The 15,417-nt window shown below is 38.1% G+C and overlaps 1 pseudogene; it reads right to left on the bottom strand.

Moving 5' to 3' along the window:
- Positions 1 to 10,183: 10,183 nt before the first annotated feature.
- Positions 10,184 to 10,364, bottom strand: LOC128661844 (uncharacterized; annotated as a pseudogene).
- Between the last annotated feature and the right edge of the window lie 5,053 nt (positions 10,365 to 15,417).

The following is a 15,417-nucleotide window of genomic DNA, read 5'->3' as shown; positions in this document are numbered from 1 at the left end:
TAAGTTTAATTTTGACTTAAGTGTCCCTTTAAAGGGACAGTCTACATTATAATTTTTATTGTTTTAAAAGATAGATAATTCGTTTATTACCAATTCCCCAGTTTTGCATATCCAACACTGTTATATTAATATACGTTTTACCTCTGTGATTACCTTGTATCTAAGCATTTTATGACAGTCCCCGGATAACATTACTTTTTTTATTTATTATCTATTGACTTGCATTTAGCCAATTAGTGCTAGGGTGTTAGCAAAATGTTATCTATATGGCCAACATGAACTAGCAGTCTCTCGTTGTGAAAAGCAAATTAAAAAGCATTTAAATAAGAGGCAGCCTTCAAGGGCTTAGAAATTAGCATATTAGCCTACCTAGGTTTAGCTTTCAACTAAGAATACCAAGAGAACAAAGCATATTTGATGATAAAAGTACATTTGAAAGTTGTTTAAAATTAAATGTCCTATCTGAATAATGAAAGTTTAATTTTGACTAGACTGTCCCTTTAACAAGCAGGATACTTCATCATTGCTCATTGTGAATGAAGGAGGATCTTACTAAAACCATATCTTGGCCCTAAACTACTTAAACAAGAGATTTTAGAAAGAGATGCTGCAGATAATCTTCCAAAAATGATGATCACAGTAGCTGTAATAACAGAGTTTTAAATGAAGATAGGGAGTTCAAATTCACAGTAAAAAGATTTAATATAAAAAGTATTTTTACTATACAAAATTGTACAACATTAAAATTGTACTTAAAACTATAAAATTTAAAGCATGGCTGTGTCTAAAGTTCTCTCACAGGTCTCATTACATTCTATAAGCATGTTATGCCTTCAGGTCATACTGTTTTTTTTAACAATAAATATTGCCTTTCTGATTACAGTACTGTACTATCTTTTTTTTTTTTTTTTTTTTTTTTCTTTTTTTCAGCTAGTTACATTTTACTAGGAACATTACATAGGACACACACAATCAGTGACATACATACAGGCCAATTAAACTCCTCTTTAGTACATTTTCACTTTCAGTTACATATGGCGATCAAAGGTTACATCGCCAGCTAGAATTTAGGACCACAGGAAAATTGAGCCACTCCGGCCTCTGACCCTGACCCTTAACTATGCGCATTTTAGGTTTTGTCCCATTCTTTGTTGCCCTAACAGATGATGGAGCCACCCCCATTTTGCACTTTTCTTTCTTTTTTTTTTTTTTTTTTTTTTTTTTAAATTTTTTTTTATTGAGGTAACATGACGAACATATACAGAATTACAAAAAGAAATATCATGGCAACATGCCCATTTGTCATACATCAGGATTTACATAGTTAATTAAACAAGCATGTCTTCACACTTGTGAGATCAAAGCATATCCTAACCCAAAGGTACAGTTACCAGCCATGTATATTACCTCATTTTGCATAAGTACATTAACAAAAGGACATATAACACCAAACACACATCTAACATGATACAAGCCTAAATGCAATATCTAATTCGTAACCGATGCGGGCTTGTACTTGTCCATGGTATCTTCAACAGAACGTATATTGCATACATTTCCAGTAATAGAACATTTCAACAGGAATATTAACCCTATAGGTGTTATATATTATGTAGATTACTATAGGCTTGTATAAAGCCTCAAATTGCGAAATAAAATTAAGTAAAATACTAAAACCTGCTAGCAAGTGCATAAAAACAAATAAAAATATAACATTTAAATACCATAATAGGAGACCCCCCCATAATATGTCAAACAGACTTAACCCTCATGCTTTACATCAATGAAACACAGTTAATCAGATAGCAAAATATCATAACATGTTATGACTAAGTATATAGGGAGAACTTGGTTAATAGCACTGTCAACACATATCTTTTAGAAAAAATGCCGCAAGCTATAACGCAAAATTAAATAAAATAAAAGCCCTCTTGGACTGTCACTCAAAGCCTGAATATAGGGAGTGGTAAAGGTGAGAGGCTACAAACAACTGCCAATTTATGGCCTGCACTGAAAGCTCAATGATAGAAATACTGTAGAGCAACCTTTCCAGTTAAATAGATATATCATAACTAGCAACCATGAGCTACAGGAGAACATTGTAAAACACTGTTAGAAATAAGAATACAGTATATCATAGTTTATAGCTCAGCTGAATCTCTGGTTAGGGAATTGTTAAAATAGTTCCTAAAGGCTATGAAATGAGCTAGTTATGCACCCCCCATTGCACCAACATTACATATGCATTCTGCCATCCCGGCCGCGGACAACAGAAACATCTCCAAATAAGGGAGCTATAGGAAATATAATAGAGGTCAGTTGGGTGGGAACCTTAAATCTTGTGGAACCATTCTCAATCTAAGATAGCGACATGTAGGCAACAGATAGAAATCAAAGTAGGTAGCACTGAGAGCTAAACATAGGCAGACCTAACAGAAATAACAATGCATGAGTATTCCCTATATTAGTAGGCACACAAATCTAGAAGCTGAGCATGGATGAATTATGACCCTGGAAATAGCCCTGTATTCCAAACATATATCTCTTTTTTATGTGTTAGGTAACAATGCTATCCGCTAGCAATACATCAAGGAAATGTTAACACAAAATATGGTTTGCGTGCCTTATAACCATATACGTCAGGCTATAAGGCCGTCATAAAAATACAACTTTAAAGAGCTCAAAAGCATGACATAACCATAGAAGCAGTTCTATCTTGCTCCAGTTCTGTGGGGACAGATCTGCTGTATGACGGATACATAACTGTTTAGCCGATACCGGCTCTGAAGCATCTGCAAAGTCCCAACTTGGTCAGAAGAGCCCCCTGCTGTATTTGCGAATGTGGTCTCGCAGCAGAATTTTCTCCGGTAAGTGTCCCAATGATGGCTTCAAGGAACACAGAGCACCCCACGCCAGCAACAGAGTCTGTGTAAGCGCCATCCTGTAGCAAGGCCGATCTACTTTCCTCTCTCTGCCCTTTCTCCTGGGTAATGTAGAAGCGCAGTATCTCTCTCTGAGAGGAGCCAACCTGAGCTGCGCCTGTCTCAACTTTTAACGTGGTGTCCCCCGGCTCCGCCGTTAATGGGCTCATGCCTGCTTGCTCCATATGCTGCATATGCGGAGCTCCAAAACACAGGGACTTCAGCCGATCGCCATGCTGCATGGGGTATTCCCCCCTCCCGACCATACTGATCTCATCATCTTCCTCAGCATTCTGAGCTCCCGCCAGAACCAGCAAGCGGTCTATTCTGCTGTGTATTCGCCGATCAAATTCAACAAATAAGTCCTGTATCTGGCGTAATAGAAATTCTTCCATATTCAGGAAACAATGTACACAGCTTTAGATCAGCTCTCAATGCAGGCAAACTTGTTGCAGAGGTACAATATTTACTCCACTGACCCCGGTTTCCCGGGGGGGTGCTGGGTTTTCCTTCCCTGCAGGCCGCCGTGAAATCCCTGCGGTCCGGTTTGGGAGACTTCTTTTCTCTAGATATAAATATGATCCAGTTCAGCAAAGTGTTCTCTCTTTCATGAAAATCAGTATTTGCCTGGATGGATGTATAATACCTAATTACAAGGCGGATTGTAATTATTCTTTAAAGAGCTCCCAATTTAGCAGCCATATTAGGCCCTGGCCCGGACACGCCCCCCCTGTACTATCTTTTTGATGGTATTATGTATACAAAAGTATAAAACTACCTTTACGTTGCATGTATAAGCTGCACTATGACATGTAAATATAGCCTAAATTACATAAGATATTGGGCCAGATTAAGGGTGGAGCACTAACAGTTAAGCATGAGCAAAAGTGTTTTATCGCAGGTGTTGTGCACGTTGAATATATATATACAGAGAGAAGTGCACTCACAGGAACGAACAACTGGCTCAATACCATTGTTAGCCTGTTCCATGGCGATTTACCACCTGGGTGCAACTTTTTAGCCCAGTAGTGCTTTTCACAGAGTGGAACTTTCCTGTAGTATATCAGTCTGATCCCGCCTATTACATTCAGTCCAGTACCGAAATACCAGGCAATTCCTCTCTGAACAAGGAACACAGCAACCCCAGACAATCGTTTCGGCCTTAATTGGGCCTCGTCAGTGAGGTGTAGCAGTATTCCTCTAAGCACACTGAGCAAGGAGTCCACGTCTGGTTGCCCCTTTTTCCCATAGGGAGACTAAATACATACAGAGAGAAGTGCACTCACAGGAACGAACAACTGGGTCAATACCATTGTTAGCCTGTTCTATTGCGATTTACCACCTGGGTGTAACTTTTTAGCCCAGTAATGCTTTTCACAGAGTGGAACTTTCCTGTAGTATATCAGTCTGATCTGCCTATTACGGTCAGTCCAGCGCCGAAATACCAGGCAATTCCTCTCTGAACAAGGAACAAAGCAACCCCAGACGATCGTTTCGGCCTTCATTGGGCCTCGTCAGTGAGGTGTAGCAGTATTCCTCTAAGCACACTCAGCAAGGAGTCCACGTCTGGTTGCCCCTTTTTCCCATAGGGAGACTAAATACATAAAGAGAGAAGTGCACTCACAGGAACAAACAACTGGCTCAATACCATTGTTAGCCTGTTCTATAGCGATTTACCACCTGGGTGCAACTTTTTAGCCCAGTAATGCTTTTCACAGAGTGGAACTTTCCTGTAGTATATCAGTCTGATCCCGCCTATTAAGGTCAGTCCAGCGCCGAAATACCAGGCAATTCCTATCTGAACAAGGAACACAGCAACCCCAGACGATCATTTCAGCCTTCATTGGGCCTCGTCAGTGAGGTGTAGCAGTATTCCTCTAAGCACACTGAGCAAGGAGTCCACGTCTGGTTGCCCCTTTTTCCCATAGGGAGACTAAATACATACAGAGAGAAGTGCACTCACAGGAACAAACAACTGGTTCAATACCATTGTTAGCCTGTTCTATGGCGATTTACCACCTGGGTGCAACTTTTTAGCCCAGTAATGCTTTTCACAGAGTGGAACTTTCCTGTAGTATATCAGTCTGATCCTGCCTATTACGGTCAGTCCAGCGCCGAAATACCAGACAATTCCTCTCTGAACGAGGAACACAGCAACCCCAGATGATCGTTTCGGCCTTCATTGGGCCTCGTCAGTGAGGTGTAGCAGTATTCCTCTAAGCACACTGAGCAAGGAGTCCACGTCTGGTTGCCCCTTTTTCCCGTAGGGAGACTAAATACATACAGAGAGAAGTGCACTCACAGGAACAAACAACTGGCTCAATACCATTGTTAGCCTGTTCTATGGCGATTTACCACCTGGGTGCAACTTTTCAGCCCAGTAATGCTTTTCACAGAGTGGAACTTTCCTGTAGTATATCAGTCTGATCCCGCCTATTACGGTCAGTCCAGTGCCAAAATACCAGACAATTCCTCTCTGAACAAGGAACACAGCAACCCTAGACGATCGTTTCGGCCTTCATTGGGCCTCGTCAGTGAGGTGTAGCAGTATTCCTCTAAGCACACTGAGCAAGGAGTCCACGTCTGGTTGCCAATTTTTCCCATAGGGAGACTAAATACATACAGAGAGAAGTGCACTCACAGGAACAAACAACTGGCTCAATACCATTGTTAGCCTGTTCTATGGCGATTTACCACCTGGGTGCAACTTTTTAGCCCAGTAATGCTTTTCACAGAGAAGAACTTTCCTGTAGTATATCAGTCTGATCCCGCCTATTACGGTCAGTCCAGCGCCAAAATACCAGGCAATTCCTCTCTGAACAAGGAACACAGCAACCCCAGAAGATCGTTTCGGCCTTCATTGGGCCTCGTCAGTGAGGTGTAGCAGTATTCCTCTAAGCACACTGAGCAAGGAGTCCACGTCTGGTTGCCCCTTTTTCCCATAGGGAGACTAAATACATAAAGAGAGAAGTGCACTCACAGGAACGAACAACTGGCTCAATACCATTGTTAGCCTGTTCTATGGCGATTTACCACCTGGGTGCAACTTTTAAGCCCAGTAGTGCTTTTCACAGAGTGGAACTTTCCTGTAGTATATCAGTCTGATCCCGCCTATTACGTTCAGTCCAGCGCCGAAATACCAGGCAATTCCTCTCTGAACAAGGAACACAGCAACCCCAGACGATCGTTTCGGTCTTCATTGGGCCTCGTCAGTGAGGTGTAGCAGTATTCCTCTAAGCACACTGAGCAAGGAGTCCACGTCTGGTTGCCCCTTTTTCAAATAGGGAGACTAAATACATACAGAGAGAAGTGCACTCACAGGAACGAACAACTGGCTCAATACCATTGGTTAGCCTGTTCCATTGCGATTTACCACCTGGGTGTAACTTTTTAGCCCAGTAATGCTTTTCACAGAGTGGAACTTTCTTTATACAGGTATACCTCACTTTACAGCGCTTCACTTTACATCGATTCTCTAATACAGCGCTTTGTGGAGCTGAAGTTCAACCTCCAAGCATTTTGAAACAGTGCTGTAATCTTTGTGAGATTGCGAGAAAAGTGAATGGCACCATTTTGTTATGCTTAGCTCACTCTGTTAACTGCATTGCAGTGCAATCTGTGTCTCAGTGCTATAGTCTTGCAAATTTTACTACAGTAATTGTCACTATTTTACAGGTACAGTATTTATTGAATACTAATTGAATACTTGCTGGGCTAGTGTTAAACTAAACGTAGCACTATTGCACCCCTAATATATGTTAGTTCAAACATGTTTTTAAGATTTTAAACACTGAAAAGAAAGCTAAAACTGCCTTGTTTCACTTTAAGGCGGTTTTCACTTTACAGCGGGGCTCCGGTCCCTAACCCGCTGTATGAGCGGGGTATACCTGTATATATAATTGTAGTGTGTCAATATAAAGGTATAAATATATATTTGTGCAAAAAACATCATATATATATAGAAATATGTATTTATGAATAAATAGAACATAAATAGAAATTTTTAATGGGAAATATTCATATTTTCATGTCAGGTTAGTACACTTAAGAATATGTGACCAGATTTAAGAGCAAGTTTTTTTCTTAATGGATACCATTTAGAAGCATTTGTTTTTTTCCCACTGTTTTTGCTTCATTGAATTCTATAGGGGAATACGTCATTCTAATTTCGACTTTTTACACACTTTGGGATAGTTCACAAGCAAAAACAGTTTACTTTCAACTTGTAATACAAGTGCCACCCAAAGCGTGCAAAAAGCTTACTTCTAGCTGAGTTAACGCTCAAGCGGGAGCATTAAATGATGCTCTACTTGTAATCTGGCCCATTATTGTTTACACTTGGTTGTACCCAATCTCCAAACTGTCCCATTTTACAGTTGCAAATATTCCAAATTAGAAACTTTTCTGAAATACAAACTTTTTCTGGTCCCAAGCAGTTTGGATAACGTGTTTTTTACCTGTAGTAGCATCTGAAAACAAGGTATCCATCCTTTTCAGGTAAGAGCTTATAAATTTTTATTCAGTGTTGTAAACATAATGTTAAAATGTTATTAACAAGTAACAAATATAGAGACAAACTGTAAATGACTAATTCTTCAAAAATACAGGAGCACTGGATCCTCCCAGACAGGTATGAACACTCCGCAGAGAAAACAAAGTTCACTTTCAAACTACTGCATGAATGAGATGGGGTTCATACCTATAATAGTAAAATGAGTCAGACCTACAAATAAATTGGAAAATGGAAGATCTTATTGAAAATGCTGGAGGGTTGGGGTAACTAGGCTACGGTTTGTGTGCGGAGAAAGAAATTTGATTTGGATGGAAAATGTATTTTGATTCACCGGATATTCCTTCAAGGGTTCGGTCAGAATTCCTTTGCTAGCATAAATCTGATCACCCTCTATGGAGAATGTCTTTAGAGCTGTAATGTAGCAACTGGGCAGCAGCTTAAACTTAAATATATTTAAAGCAGTATCTAGTGCTACTGTTACAATTCAACAGCACAAAAAATATAGTTTAATATATATATATATATATATATATATATATATATATATATATATGTATATATACATATAAATATATATGTATATACTGTGTATATACAGTATCTCACAAAAGTGAGTACACCCCTCACATTTTTGTAAATATTTTATTATATCTTTTTATGTGACAGCACTAAAGAAATCACACTTTGCTGCAATATAAAGTCTTGAGTGTACAGCCTGCATAACAGTGTAAATTTGCTGTTCCCTTAAAATAACTCAACACATAGCCATTAATGTCTAAACCGTTGGCAACTAAAGTGGAAATGTACAAATTGGGCCAATTAGTTATTTTTCCTCCCCGGTGTCACGTAACTTGCTAGTGTTACAAGGACTCAGGTGTGAATGGGGAGCAGGTGTGTTAAATTTGGTGTTATCGCCCTCACACTCTCTCATACTGGTCACTGGAAGTTCAACATGGCACCTCATTACAAAGAACTATCTGAGGATCTGAAAAAAAGAATTGCTGCTCTACATAAAGATGGCCTAGGCTATAAGAAGATTGCCAAGATCGTGAAACTGAGCTGCAGCACGGTGGGCAAGACCATACAGTGGTTACCCAAGACAGGTTCCACTCAGAACAGGCCTCGCCATGGTCAACCAAAGAAGTTCAGTGCATGTGCTCAGCGTCATATCCAGAGGTTGTCTTTGGGAAAAATGCGTATGAGTGCTGCCAGCATTACTGCAGAGGTTGAAGGGGTGGGGGGTCAGCCTGTCAGTGTTCAGACCATACGCTGGACACTGCATCAAATTAGTCTGCATGGCTGTCATCCCAGAAGGAAGCCTCTTCTAAAGATAATGCACAAGAAAGCCCACAGACAGTTTGCTGAAGACAAGCAGACTAAGGACATGGATTACTGGAACCATGTCCTGTGGTCCGATGAGACCAAGATAAACTTATTTGGTTCAGATAGTGTCAAGCGTGTGTGGTGGCACCCAGGTGAGGAGTACAAAGACAGGTGTGTCTTGCCTACAGTCAAGCATTGTGGTGGGAGTGTCAAGGTCTGAGCCTGCATGAGTGCTTCCGGCACTGGGGAGCTACAGTCCATTGAGGGAACCATGAATGCCATCATGTACTGTGACATAATGAAGCAGAGCATGATCCCCACCCTTCGGAGACTGGGCCGCAGGGCAGTATTCCAACATGATAATGACCCCAAACACACCACCAAGCCAACCACTGCCTTGCTAAAGAAACAGAGGGTAAAGGTGATGGACAGGCCAATCATGTCTCCAGGCCTAAACCCTATTTAGCATCTGTGGGGCATCCTCAAATGAAAGGTTGGGCAGCTCAAGGTCTCTAACATCCACCTGCTCCATGATGTCATAATGGAGGAGTGGAAGAGGACTCCAGTGGTAACCTGTGAAGCTCTGGTGAACTCCATGCCCAAGAGGGTTAAAGCAGTGCTGGAAAATAATGGTGGCCACACAAAATATTGAAGCTTTGGGCCCAATTTGGACATTTCCACTTAGGGGTGTACCCACTTTTGTTGCCAAAGGTTTAGACATTAATGGCTGTCTGTTGAGTTATTTTGAGGGGACAGCAAATTTATACTGTTATACAGTCTATACACTCACTACTTTACATTGTAGAAAAGTGTCATTTCTTCAGTGTTGTCACATAAAAAGATATAATAAAATATTTACAGAAATGTGAGGGGTGTACTCACTTTTGTCAGATACTGTATATATATCAAGGGCGTATCTTGGCCTAGGCAAGCAAGACACTTGCCTAGGGCAGCAGATTAGGAGGGGGCAGCACTTTTTTGTAACTATATTTGTAAGAAGCTTACAGTTATTTTAGAAGTAATAATTTTGCTCCAAGAGCTTACATTCTAGGGGGTATAATAAGAGACTGCCCATGGAGATTACAGTTTAGAGGTAGATCTGAACCTTTTGTTTATTCAGCTAGCTATTCCCTTTAGTTCTCTTGGCTTTCAGCACTTAATATTTTTATTGCAGTAATAGATAGATGTGTGTGTGTGTGTATATATATATATGTGTTAAAAACATTAGGTAAATTATTTTAATTTGTGCATTTATACATTTATGCAGCTAACTCAAACATTTAAATAATGTAATCCACCAATCAGTTAAAGGCACATTAAGCTGCTGGGTACAACTATAGTAGCATACTTACTTCTTACCATGATATTTTTTCCTCTTGTCCCAGCAACCCTCTTTAAAGCTGTCCTCTTATTTTTTTTATTTTTTTTTTGTTCCCGCGGTCCTGGAGGTACTGCAATACCAGGTCAGTGCATGGAGTGGACAGAGCAAACTCTTCTTCCATCTCCCTGTTCCAAAAAGACATTTAATATATGGCCCTCAGATAGGGGACATATCAGATATTAAACTGACACTACACTTGATCTTAGCCAAAAGGCTGAGAAGCGATGCTGTCCTCTTATTTTAACCCATTATATAAACCAGTTGGTAAAACTCTGGATTGGCGCCACCATCTTGGTATGCACATATTTTATTCTGTGACAGAAGCAGTGCACTTTTACAGATCAGTAGCACTGCTGCCATTTTCACAGCAGTACTTTGGACTTATGGTTAGCATGTTTACAGTTTCTTTGCACAATTTATAAGTTGCATAACAAATATAAAAAAAAATACCTCAAGAAAAAATATAGAGCAATGAAGCAATACAAAAAGATATAGCTCCAGCTCTGGAGGAAAAGTAATAGCATGGTGAATAGTAACTATGCTACTATAGTTGTACCCAACAGTTTAATATACCTTTAACTAAATGGTGCATTGCATTTTTTAAAATATTTGAATTACCTCCAATTGTATAGATGCTCATACTAAAATCATTTACCTAATGTTTTTAACAGAAGATAATATCACTGAGATATAACATTTATATTGTCCATCATTGCACCCGCCCTTTCTCTGTCACTTCAATTAAAGAAATAAAGGCGATAGCTTTCACAGAATTGTCATTCACAGAAATATTCAACACACAATTAGGTGAAAGTATGATATCACCTATCCAATTATAGAATACTTGGTAAGGCTACTCTCTTCAGATTCAATTCTAATATGGAAAATGTATTTAAACTTATATGCAGACAATTGTCAGACTGGAGAAAAATATTTATATTGCATTTATATAAACATCATTCCCATAGTAAAGAAAAGATGTGCATCTGAATGCAACCCCCCCCTCCCCTAATTTGACTGTATTCTTTGAAAACGGAAAATGAGTGGTCCCCTTAATGAATAAACTAATTCATGTGACACAAAAATGTAGTTGATTAGTTCATACAGTTAAATCAACTACTTTAAAGGGACATTAAATACTAAATGCATTTCATGCCCCTCCCTCTAATGGGTACTGCCATTTTGGAACCTTTGTTATACTGCAGGAATCTGAAGGAAAGTTGCTGCACATGTGCAAATATTCCAAAACCTCAGTACTGGAATACAGTGAAAGCTAGATTTCAATATGGCTGCACCATTGACTTAAAGGGAGACATGGAATAACCTCAATACTATATCTATACAAATTATTTAGTATTCAATGTCCCTTTAAAGGCTGGAAAACATTTTCTGCAGATGGGAAATACTTCAGTTTTGCAGTTTTACTCTATTCAACAGCAATGTCAATGTCAGCTGATTGATTAATTTGTCAACCAGATAAGTATGTATGCTTCAACTTTGTTCTTGACAATCCTTATTCCTTAAAAATGCATTTAAAAATGCTGCTGATGCTTGCTTGCAACACTAGCACTAGCTGTTACTTTAATTTTATTTACGCTTAAGGTGCTGTCTAGTTTCCCCTCTGATGCACTGAAGATATTTCCCATAGGACCTAATGGGTTAACACATTTCTACTAACAAGCAAATAATGTTGTCAAAATTCAGCTGAACTAATATAGAACAAAACAAAAGTTTTTTTTTCTTTTTCTGTGACAAACATTTTGTCAAAAAACAAATTATTGTGTCTGTGCACATGTCTAAAAAATAATATTACTCTCAAGTCATGAATGATGTGCATAAGTATATTCATTGTTTATACCATGTCAACCATTTTCAGCCCTGCGCTAACAAGATCAGCTGGTTTTGGATTTATTGATTTTCCCTCGCTATCAAAATAATATCCTGTATCATATTTGTATAAACTCCACTCATGTCATTTAGCTGCTATCTGTCCATTTTGCAAAACTTCAAATCTATGACTACATAGATAGCATTCTTCTCCAACAGTCACAGATAAGATTGGCTATTTTTTGTGGCATTGCTTATGACACAAGGTCTAGAAACTACTCAAAAAATGTTATTGTGTAAAAAGATAGATAATCCCTTTATTACTATTCCTTAGTTTAGCACAGCCAACATGGTTATATTAAAATACTTTTAACCTCTGTGATTACCTTTTATCTAAGCCTCTTTTGACAGCCCCCTAATCACATGACTTTTTATTTATCTATTGACTTGCATTTTAGCTGTGTTGTGATGAAACCACGGAAGTGAGCACAATGTTATCTATATGGCCCATATGAACTAGCAGTCTCCTGTTGTGAAAAGCTAAAAAAAAAAAAAAAAAAAAACGTAATAAGAGACTGTCTGTAGTGGCAGAATTTTAGATGTTTAAATGTTATAAAGTATATTAATATAATAATGTTGGTTGTGCAAGGCTGGGGAAGAATTTTAGTGTTGACCATCCCTTTAACTCAGGAATTCAACTGACTGATGATTTCATACATTTGGACCACACATATATTTACCGAATAATGCCCATATGTGTGCACACGAATGCTGCACTCATACACACACAAAAACAATCAAACCACACATGAAAAATCAGCATAGTATATTGAAATTTATGGTTGCACACAAACTTTTATAGGAAGAACTACTAAAGAAAGAAAAACCTTCTGTACAATATTCAACTTAAGTTCAGACTAAACATATAAACAGTCTGTCAGGAAGGAAAAACTAAGTTGTGGAAGAGCTCAATCTGGCTCAATTCAAGCTATTATTTTTCTTTATTTCACTACATCACTTTTACTGCCTGATCCTGAGATAAAACTCACACTACTCTCTATAAAAAACAGGGAGGCTAAACGTGGACAAATAAATACAGAACAGTGCTTGTCATTCTTTGGCAAAGGGCAGTGTAAGAGATAACACAGGCTTATTTTTACTTACAAAAAGGAAAACAATATACAGAGGTGCAAGATGGAAAAAACACACAATATTCTGTACAAATGAACTAAGAACTGATACTCTCCTTTAGGTCAGACCGCAGCCTTCTTGCAGTCTCTCCCTGGGGACTGTGTATAGATAGATAGTAGTAGTAGATGGCGCTGGTCTATTGAGTGAAGAGAAAAAGGCTTGATGCATATATTGAAGCCAATTAATATGGGTGCAGTATACTCACTCCATAAGATGAATCTTTACAGCTGAAAGGGAACGTAGCGTCAGATGGCAAGAGTCCACAGGTTCCTGGAGTCAAATACTGAATTTTCAGGTTTATCCAAAAGTGGACTATAAATGAATAGATACCCAAATGACAAAAGTATCCAGTATATAATTGAAAAAATGTAGTAACTTACTCCATAAATAAGGAGATTCCAGCTCAGCACAGCAAAACAAGATCTTGACAATCTTTCAACAAAGGATAAAAGGTTTTATTTGCTCACCGTGTTTTAACGTATTACACGTCTTTATCAAGAGCATACATTAAAACAAGTAAAACAGGTAAGTAAAACCAAGTATTGAGTGTGACACTCAATACTTGTTTTGCTGTGCTGAGCTGGAATCTCCTTATTTATGGAGTAAGTTACTACATTTTTTCAATTATACACTGGATACTTTTGTCATTTGGATACTTTTGTCATTTGGGTCTCTATTCATTTATAGTCCACTTTTGGATAAACCTGAAAATTCAGTATTTGACTCCAGGAACCTGTGGACTCTTGCCATCTGACGCTACGTTCCCTTTCAGCTGTAAAGATTCATCTTATGGAGTGAGTATACTGCACCCATATTAATTGGCTTCAATATATGCATCAAGCCTTTTTTCTCTTCACTTACTAGAGAAAATCACTCAATAGACCAGCGCCATCTACTACTACTACTTATTTTTTACTTACAAAAGATGCATTACCTAAGAATTAGACATTAACTTAAATTATTTGGATAAGATCTGTAAGAGGAAAAAAAAGAACTTGCAGGTACTATTTAACCAATAATAGATTGTAACATATTGCTCATGTATATTTTGCATTTGTATTTAGTTGCTTGCTATATTTATTATAATAATATAAATACAAGGGTACAATGGCTTTCAAATGCAGGATTATTTTGTTTATTTACATTTTTTTAGAAACAAATTTTATAGACAAAAATACAGAAAATGAGAGTAATGGAATGTAAAATTCACCTCATTACCTATAACTTACTGTGGTTACTGGTTTTTAAAACTAGTTCTCAGGCCTCCCCAGCAGGCCAGGTTTTCAGGATTACCTTGGATGAGAGCCGGTAAAATAATCATGTTTACGAATCAGCTACTTATTTCACTTGTGCTCCAGTAAAGATATTCTCAAGATGTGGCCTGTGAGGAAGGCCTGAGCACCAGTACTATAGCTCAAAGGATCTCCTTTCCAATTACAGTTGCTAGGTATTCAGTATTAAACTAGACAGTCCAGCATTTCAACCTGCTGTCCAGTAAAATCAATACAAATGTGCTGGATACTTAAATATCCATTTTTATTAACTACTTGAGGTTCAGCTCAATAAAATGCTTTATGTAAAGCTGTATATCAATTTTCTAACTGAAAATGGGGTTTAATTTAAAGAGACAGTAACCAATTTGAGATTTTTATATAAAGTGTTTAGTTATGCATAATATAACAATTATACTTTCATTATTCATTTTTACCCTTTTCATATAATTTAGCTCTGAAATTTGAAGATTGACTAATTCTAAGAACTAATTCTTTAAAAAGATAGATAATGCCTTTACTACCCATTCCCCAGCTTTGCACAACCAACATTGTTATATTAATATAATTTATAACATTTAAACCTCAAAATTTCTGTCTGTTTCTAAGCCACTAGAGACAGCCTCTTATCACATGCTTTTTTATTTGCTTTTCCCAACAGGAGACTGCTAGTTTATGTGGGCCATATAGATAAAATTGTAAAATTGTGCGCACGCCCGTGAAGATGTGCACAACACAGCACTAATTGGCTAAAATACAAGCCAGTAGATAATAAATAAAAAGTCATGTGATCAGGGGGCTGTCAGAAGAGGCTTAGGTTAATCAGGGTAAACGTATATTAATATAACCATGTTGGCTGTGCAAAATTCGGGAATGGGTAATAAAGGGGTTATCTATCTTTTTAAACAATAAACATTTTGGAGTTGACTGTCCCTTTAAGGGACATGAAACCCAATTTGATTCAGATAGGACATGCACTTTTAAACAATA

The sequence above is a fragment of the Bombina bombina genome, chromosome 5, assembly GCF_027579735.1.
Source record: "Bombina bombina isolate aBomBom1 chromosome 5, aBomBom1.pri, whole genome shotgun sequence".
NCBI classification, from domain to species: Eukaryota; Metazoa; Chordata; class Amphibia; order Anura; family Bombinatoridae; genus Bombina; species Bombina bombina.
The sequence above is the reverse complement of the archived record's forward strand: the minus strand, read 5'-3'. Positions and strand labels throughout refer to the sequence as shown.